The sequence below is a fragment of the Carcharhinus amblyrhynchos genome, chromosome 4 (assembly GCF_965287045.1).
Source record: "Carcharhinus amblyrhynchos chromosome 4, sCarAmb.v2.hapA, whole genome shotgun sequence".
In the NCBI taxonomy this organism is placed as follows: domain Eukaryota; kingdom Metazoa; phylum Chordata; class Chondrichthyes; order Carcharhiniformes; family Carcharhinidae; genus Carcharhinus; species Carcharhinus amblyrhynchos.
Window position 1 is genome coordinate 37,222,328 of NC_137327.1, and position 8,667 is coordinate 37,230,994.

Below are 8,667 nucleotides of genomic sequence, written 5' to 3' on the forward strand. Positions count from 1 at the left end.
CTTTATATTCACTATGAAGTCAGCTTGTCTGACCACTAATTGGCAACAATTCTGTAAATCCACAGGTGCCCCATTCAGGGAATCAAAATCTGGGAAGTCCTGAGCAAGCATCGGTTGAAAAGCTCTCCATGTCACGGTCCTCCTCCTTCATCAATTCAGATCATGTATTATTCGAATCATCTGCTACATCAGTGGTGCTTTTCATGTGCAGAAATTGCTGAGGCAACAATGACATTTCACTGCTCTGCAGGTGTTGCTGTGTGCTGCTAGGAACCCCTTAGTGTAGTTTAACATTGTTCCATGTAGGCACTTTGAACGCAAATACAAAGACTGCACGGCAATCAGAGACCTTATAGGCTACAGAGAGTTAAGGGCAACCAAAAGGCCACAGCAGGAATGGATGATTAATCCATAATATTTACCTCAATGGCAACTCCAAATCTCTTTAAAAGTCATAAAGCCTGATGCCTCATTACACAGCAACGGCTTCAAAACTGTTTTCTAAAACCGCAAAACAATGATCAATAAGTTTTTTTTTAAACAGTGTGAACAAATACACCAAAGGAACTTTCAGCTCGTGTTTATCAAACTTAATGATATTATGACCTCTGCACTGTATTTCTCAATACTTCAACTGAACACGCAACAATTCCTTCAATTTCATAATTTAGCGAGTATTATGCAAGATTTTATTTCACAAAGTATTCCCCCTTTCAGTACCATCACTATAAATAACATTCAGGTTCAGTGGGAGAAGATCAATTGAACATATATTTGCTATCTGAGCTTTGGCTGCTGCTGTATTACTTCACTGTATAATCAATATTCAACCTCTTAAGTGCATAGCCAAAAGCCCACATCATCATTAGCCCAAGTCAGTGTAGGTTTATTACACACCTAACAGCATGTTGTAGTCTTCCTCAGCATTACTAATTGCAACAAAAAATTCACACACTCCAGCGGTACTTTCTACTGACACTGCTGAGGGTACACTATGACTGTCTATTAAATTGACAGTTATTTATTTTTCCACCTGCTTCATGACAAGGTTTTTTTTTAATCTTCTGTTTGTGCGTAGATTTCCCTACAGCCACTTGCGATGTCAATTAATAGTCAGTCAACAGAAGATGCATCATGACTGATTTTCCTGAGCCTTCCACTTGCATTCATAAAAAACAGAAACCAATTGCCCAAGATTTGCCAAGCAGAACAGCTGAGTATTGGCTAAACTTACAACAATGTCTGGAAAGTCAAGACTGTGTTTCTTAAGGTACCAAGATTCCCAAGTGTCTCTTTTGAATAACACTCATAAACTATTTTGTGATTATTTACTACTGATGGTGGTCTCACAACACCAGGTTAATGTCCAACAGGTGTATTTGGTATCATGAGCTTTCGGAGTGCTGTCCCTTCATCAGGTGAGTTTTGTGTGTACAGGGTGTTTTTACATTTGTTTGGAGAAATATTTATGATATTTATGATTCAAAATGATTCAAAAAGGAAATGGGGAGAGTGCAAGTATGTTTCCCCCAGGGTGATAGATAGGAATAACAAGCCCAGAGAACCAGGGATGACCAAAGATATTCAGCATACAATGAGAAGGAAAAGAAAGGCTTTTAAAAAGTACAAAGGGAACAAATCAGTGGAGGCATTAGTGAGGTATAGAAAGTTCAGGGTGGAACTTAAGGAAGCAATTAGGAATGCAAAGAGGGGATATGACAAAGCTCTGGATGGTAAAAACAGGGAAAAGCCCAAGATATTCTATGTATATCAATGGGAAGAGGATAACCAGTGAAAGAGTAGAGCCCATTAGAAACCAAGGGGGGGGCAATCTGTGATGGAGCCAGAGAACATGAGTAGAGTGTTGAATGAATACTTCACACCCATCTTCACCCAAGAGAATGAGACAATGGAGGATCTAGATAGGCTGGGCGAATGGGCCAGGAAATGGCAAATGGAATTTAATGTTGGCAAGTGTGAGGTGGTCCACTTTGGTAGGAAGAATGGTAGGAAGGACTATTACTTACGTGGCGAAAAACTGCAGCAGGCGACGGTGCAGAGGGACCTCGGGGTCCTTGTGCATGAGTCGCAAAAACCCAGCTTGCAGGTGCAGCAGGTGGTCAGGAAGGCAAATGGGATGCTGGCCTTCATAGCGAGGGGGATTGAATATAAAAGTAGGGAGGTCTTGCTGCAGCTGTATAGGGCATTGGTGAGGCCGCAGCTGGAGTACTGTGTGCAGTTTTGGGCGCCGCACCTGCGCAAGGATATTTTGGCCCTGGAGGGAGTGCAGAGGAGGTTTACTAGGCTGATACCGGAGTTGAGGGGATTGAGCTATGAGGAGAGGCTGAATAAACTTAGGCTTGTACTCGTTAGAGTTTAGAAGAATGAGGGGAGATCTCATTGAGACGTATAAGATGATGAATGGGATGGATAGGATAGAGGTGGAGAGACTCTTCCCGCTCAAAAAAGACAGTAGGACTAGGGGGCACAGCCTCAAGATAAAGGGGAGGCGGTTTAGAACGGAGTTGAGGAGGAACTTCTTCACTCAAAGGGTGGTGAATCTCTGGAATTCTCTGCCCGTTGAAGTGGTGGAGGCTGCCTCGCTAAATATTTTTAAGAAGCGGGTTGATGGGTTCTTGATAAGAGAGGGGATTAAGGGTTATGGGGAGAGGGCGGGAAAGTGGAACTGAGCTACAACAGATCAGCCATGATCTTATTGAATGGCGGGGCAGGCTCGAAGGGCTAGATGGCCTACTCCTGCTCCTATTTCTTATGTTCTTATGTTCTTATGAATTCAAGGAGAGAGACTGTGAGGTTCTTGAGCAAATTGACACAGGGAAGGACAAGGTATTGGAGGTGTTGGCAGTCTTAAAAGTGGATAAATCACCAGGTCCAGATGAATTGTGCCCTTGGCTGCTGTGAGAGGTGAGGGAGGAGACTGCAGGAGATCTGACCCAAGTTTTTAATTCCTCTCTGACCATGGCAGTGGTGCCAGAGAATTGGAGAACAGCTAATGTGGTTCCACTATTTGAGAAGGGTTGCAGAGATAAATCAGGGAACTACAGACCAGTGAGTCTCATGTCAATGGTAGGGAAACTATTAGAGAAATTTCTGAAGGAGAGCATCTATCTCCAATTGGCGAGGCAAAGTTTGATCAGGGATAGTCAGCATGGCTTCATCAGAGGTTGGTCATGCTGAGCAAATTTTATTGAATTTTTTGAGGAGGTGACCAGGTGTATAGACAAGGGTAGGGCAGACATTGTAGTTTATATAGATTTCAGCAAAGTCTTTGACAAGGTCTCACATGGGAGACTTGTAAGGAAGGTAAATTCACATCGGGTACAGGGTAATTTGATAAAGTGGATTCAAAATTGGCTCAATTGTAGGAGACAAGAGGGTGATGAAAAAGGTTGCTTCAGACTGCAGGCCAGTGTCCAGTGGGGTACCACAGGGATCTGTGTTGGGTCCCCTGTTATTCGTCATTTATGACTATGTCGGGGGTAGAATTTGTAAGTATGTGGAAGACACAAAGATTGGACAGATGGTTAACAATGAAGTAGAGTAGAAGATATAGACGGAATGGTCAAATGGGCAGATAAGTGGTCGATGGAATTTAACCCTGAAAAGTGTGACATGATGCACTTTGGAAGAAGTAATTTAACAAGAAACTACTCAATGAATGGTAGGACATTAGGAAGTTCTGTGGAACAAAACTTGTTTATCCACAGATCCCTGAAAGCAGAAGGGCATGTTAGTAGCGTGGTCAAAAAGGCATATAGGACCCTTGCCTTTATCAATCGAAGCACTGATTACAAAATCAGGGAAATCATGAGTACTGTGCACAGTTCTGGTCACCACATTATCGAAAGGATGTGATTGCACTGCAGGCAGTGCAGGGGAGATTTACCAGGATGCTGCCTGAGATGAAACATCTAAGTTATAAAGAGAGCTTGCATAGGCTTGAGTTGTTTTCGTTGGAGCAGAGAAGACTGAGCGGCAACCTGGTCAAGGTGTACAAGATTATGAGAGACATGGACGGAATGGATAAGGAGCAACTGTTCCCCTTAACTGAAGAGTCAGTCACAAGAGGAGATAGGTTCAAGATGAGGGCTGGAGGTTTAGGCAGAATGTGAGGAAAAGCTTTTTTACCCAGAGAGCAGTGACAGTCTGGAATACGCTGCCTGGAAGAGTGGTGGAGGTGGGTTGCTTCACATTCTTTAAAAAATATCTGGATGAGCAATTGGCACATCATCACATTCAGGGCTATGGGGCAAGTGCTAGCAGATGAAATTAGGTGGGAGTTTGGATGTTTCTAACATGCCAATGCAGACTCGATGGGCCGAAGGGCCTCCTCTGTGCAGTATAATTCTATGATTTACAGTAGAAGCCAAGATTTTCTGGCAAATGAAAAGCAGGGGAAAACAATCCACTAAAATATGGCAAAATGTTATTTCTAAACATTGTTGATTAATCTAAATGTTACTGCCAGTGTGTTAGAGCAGCATTTTAGTGCTGTGAATAAAATGCCCGCAATCTTTTTACCACTTTGAAGAGTAAAATTTTCATGATGTCTTCCTCATTGATTTCCAGTTGCAATGATTGTTTGACAACTATCAAATCCAAAATACAAATTACAGAAGATTATTTTAAATGCTTATTATTCAGGTCCTGTCCAATTCAAACAATCTGATACTGATTTAACTATAGACCAATAGTTTTGACCCAGGTGGAGAAGAAAAGGTGATACATCTTGGAGGCTGGTAGTGCCTGACCAATTAATATGCAAAGCAACGTGTGGGTGTCAAAGATGCAGGACTGTGTTGGCACTACAGGGTACAAATAAGTAGTGAATTTGAGACTCTTTTTTCTGCTTGCATAATGAAAGAATAATCTTTATAGTTCTTGCAGTGTTACTTATTGGCTCAGTAAGGTGCTGGATAGAATGAAGGAAGAAATAACATTGGCATGGTGTTTATCAGAGAGAATAGTATTATCGTACTCAAAGCATTAGAACAAGGACAGTGAAGAGAATTCTAGTCAGAAGTATGGAAAGAACATTGTGAAGTCAACACACATACCTGAGTTAGAGAAATTTTACCACTTTGGGTGGCCTTAAGATCAAATACGGACAGAGGCAGGAATTCTCCAGTTTCGCACATCCTATTGCCATTACCAGCAAGAACGAAGAATTTGGCTCACAGCCAAATCTCTCTTCACTACAATGGGACTGGAAAATTCCAGCTGCAGGCGAGGTCGGAGAATTCTGGCCAACGAAAGAGAGAAAAAGCAAAGCCGCCAACCCAGAAAGATGACCAAAGCTCTTATGTCTGAGCTTGAGAAGTCACTGGGCAAGAAACAATCATTCAAACTGTTCCCCTTCATGAATCTTGCCCTGGATGAATCTGTCAAGATTGTAGCAAATAACATGGGCGTGGTGGTTATCAGAGAGAACAGAAACATCATGCCAGAAATGTTAGAAAGAATATACTGAAGGCAGCTGTAGTCCTGAAACATAGAAGGAACATTCTGAAGCCTAGAATGTTTGTCCTTTCGCAAGATGGCAATTGGTTCATTTGTTAATCAAGTGCAACCTGCCATTTTTGTGAACATGTTATTATTTGTACTTTTGAGACCTAAATACACTTCTGCGTGAAAAAAGACTAATGGCACCCCCTACAAAACAACAGTATTGCTTAATAGTTTGCGACAATTTAAAAACTGAGTACACATGCCTTGAATTCACTATTTCATATAGCATGCTCTGAACATCTCCAGTAAGTTAGAACTATGGATAGTCTTTGCAGGTTTTTTATTCTCATTGAATAAGCAATTGTTCTACTTTAAAAATAAAATGGCGTTGGTCTGTCAAGTTCATCAACTTCCACAGAGAAGAACATATAGAGTGCCATTATGTGAAGAAAACTGAGTGTGCGGCTTAGATCCTTGAGAACTATGTTTGTAATCTTAAACATCCTTGGCAGAGAGAGTCACTAAACAAAAAATAGGTCTTTCCCCATATAAGGCAAAAGTCATCCTAGGTCAAGTACCTGCATATTTCATCGTGGTCAGCTTCATAATCGAAACATGGAAGTCTGGGAGCAGGCCACTCATCCACCCACTTTATTCTATTATGCTGAGATAAAGGAGAAAAATCAAGGAATGGGTTGTGGTATTGTGGGGAATGGGGAATGATAAAACAGAAACAATAAGATTTGAGGCAAGATTTTCTGGCCATGCTTGCCCTAAGGCTGGAAATTCCCACCCAAGGTCAAACTGGCAGGTGGGACAGGGAAATTCTGACCTTGGAGTCTTATCAAAAATGGTAAATAACTCTAGTGTTTCAACAATTGAATCAAACCTCCACAAGCACTCCAAACAAGCTGATGCACCCCAATTCCATCTCCCTAAAGGATATAAGAATAGAATGGACATCACAAACCTCAAATGTAGGAAGCTTTCTTTCTCCAAATGAAGAGAGTATAAGCTAAACCCAAAAAACAGATTGCAGAAGTTCACATTGCAAAACAAACATGTGGAAATCAGGATGGGTAATGTGGCTCCAAGACTTTGCAGATTACAAAATTGGTTAACACATCTTTTTATATATCATCCATAACTACCACCATTCCCAATGCAGATTCAATGAAAGTTGCGATCCATTTATGAGCATAATCAGTAAGTTATTTGATAAATCTTTCACGCAGATGTTTGCCAGATGTTTAGTGAGGAAATGTTGGCCTAAAGTCTGAGTGCTTATGCCTGAGGTGATAAGGTTAAAGGTATTTTTGCATTAATTTGCCAGTGATAAGATACACATATATGTCTGCAATTTAGTTTTACTGAAATTGTGCACTGACAACTTTATTATATCAGTCCTTTTATAAAGCAATGAAGTAAAAAAATTGCAAGCACAACAAATCATCCAAGATTTCTGCACCTGATAGCTAGCCAGTATTCCAGTTTGAAACTGTAATATGTGCTTCAGAATAAATTTGGCCTTGGATCTAATGTCCTCATTGTCAAAAGACTCAACAATATTCAGTACTTGCAGTCACACATCAAAATACTGAGCATGGCAGGGAAACATACAATAGCATCCAAGCATGAAGCTACACCTTCAGGCGACAAAGGCAAAAAGCTGTTGGGGTAAAAAACAGAAGGGTGACAACAGAGCAGAATACCATTAACATACAGTGACCTGGGGCCAGATTTTCACAGAGAAGGTGGCTAGATAGAGTCAGGAAACTCCCCGACTTGGCAATCTCCTCTCCTTCAAAACAGCCTCCCCGCACCATATTTTCATTTTGGAAAAGCAGAGACAGGGTGGGTTCAGGCCTCCTACTTCCAGCGGCGCAGGTGCATGGTCAGGCAGACAGATTAGAGTACTCACCTCTATTTACCGGGACACTGACCTAGTGTTAAGAATGAACGTCAGCCTCCTCCTCCCTGTTGGCATAACCCCACACATTTACCTCACTAATTACCCCAACCAACACATCTTGAGACACTAAGGGGTAATTAAGCATGCCAATCCATCTAACCTACACATATTTGTGGCTGTGGAGTATACACTGAGGCATAGAAATGGCATTCATCCACCTCACCTATCCTCTATGTTCCCATACTTCCCATGTCACCTCCAAGTCCTTGACACACCAATGCCACTTCTATGCCCCCAGTGTATCCTCCATAGCCATAAAGATGTGCAGGTTAGATAAATTGACATGATAAATTGCCCCTTAGTGTCCTCAGATGTGTAGGTTGGGGAATTAGTGGGACAAATGCATGGGGTTTTGCAGATAGGGAGGAGAATGGGCCTAGATAGGATCATCTGTCCGAGAATCAGTGCAGACTCAATGAGATGTATGGCCTCCTTCTGCACTGAAGGGATTCTATGATTCACCAAATATCCAGTATGGACAGACATCAGGGTAACTTTGAAGCAGTCATCAAAAGAAACTTCTAACAAACTAACAGAGTTGTCATATTCAAAGACATTTCACACTGAAAAATTCTCATCCATAAAACCAATTCAAAATGTAAATCCACTCAAGTGGTCAATCTGTTGTAAAAACAAACATTTAACCACTTATAACATCAAGGATAGACAGTCCTATAATTACCTCTTAAAACTATAAAAATGTGAAGACAGCCACCACCCCCCACCTGCCCCAAAATAAGCAGTTCTGGCCTTTTGAAACTCATCCAGGCGTTCACATCAATCAAAAAAACCCAAAAAATGCCAGCAAAGGAGTCATTTTCAAAGTAAACTGCCTGCAAATCAATGTAGTGTAAAATAAATTTTGAAAATAAAAAGCTGGTAGCAGTAAACATGCCGATGGAACTGTCAGATTATCATAAAATTCCAATTGGTTCACTTAACATCCTTCAGGAAAGGTGATCTCCCATCCTTATCCAGTCTAGCCTATAAACACTTCCAGTTTTACACCAATATTGACACTTAACTCCCCTCTGGAGTGTGTTGTGGTCACATCGTATATCTATACAGCTTACTGGAAGCTGAATACATTGGGTGGAATTGTACTGCCTGTCCACCACAGGAATCGTAGTGTGCAGGACCCAAATCATGCAAAGGTGACTTGATTTGATTTGATTATTGTCACATGTATTAGTTTACAGCGAAAAGTATTGTTTCTTGCACGCTAT

The 8,667-nt window shown here is 41.3% G+C and overlaps 1 pseudogene; it reads left to right on the forward strand.

Annotated features, from left to right (window-relative positions):
* Positions 1-5,308: 5,308 nt before the first annotated feature.
* On the forward strand, positions 5,309-5,491 carry LOC145342325 (small nuclear ribonucleoprotein G pseudogene; annotated as a pseudogene).
* Positions 5,492-8,667: the final 3,176 nt, after the last annotated feature.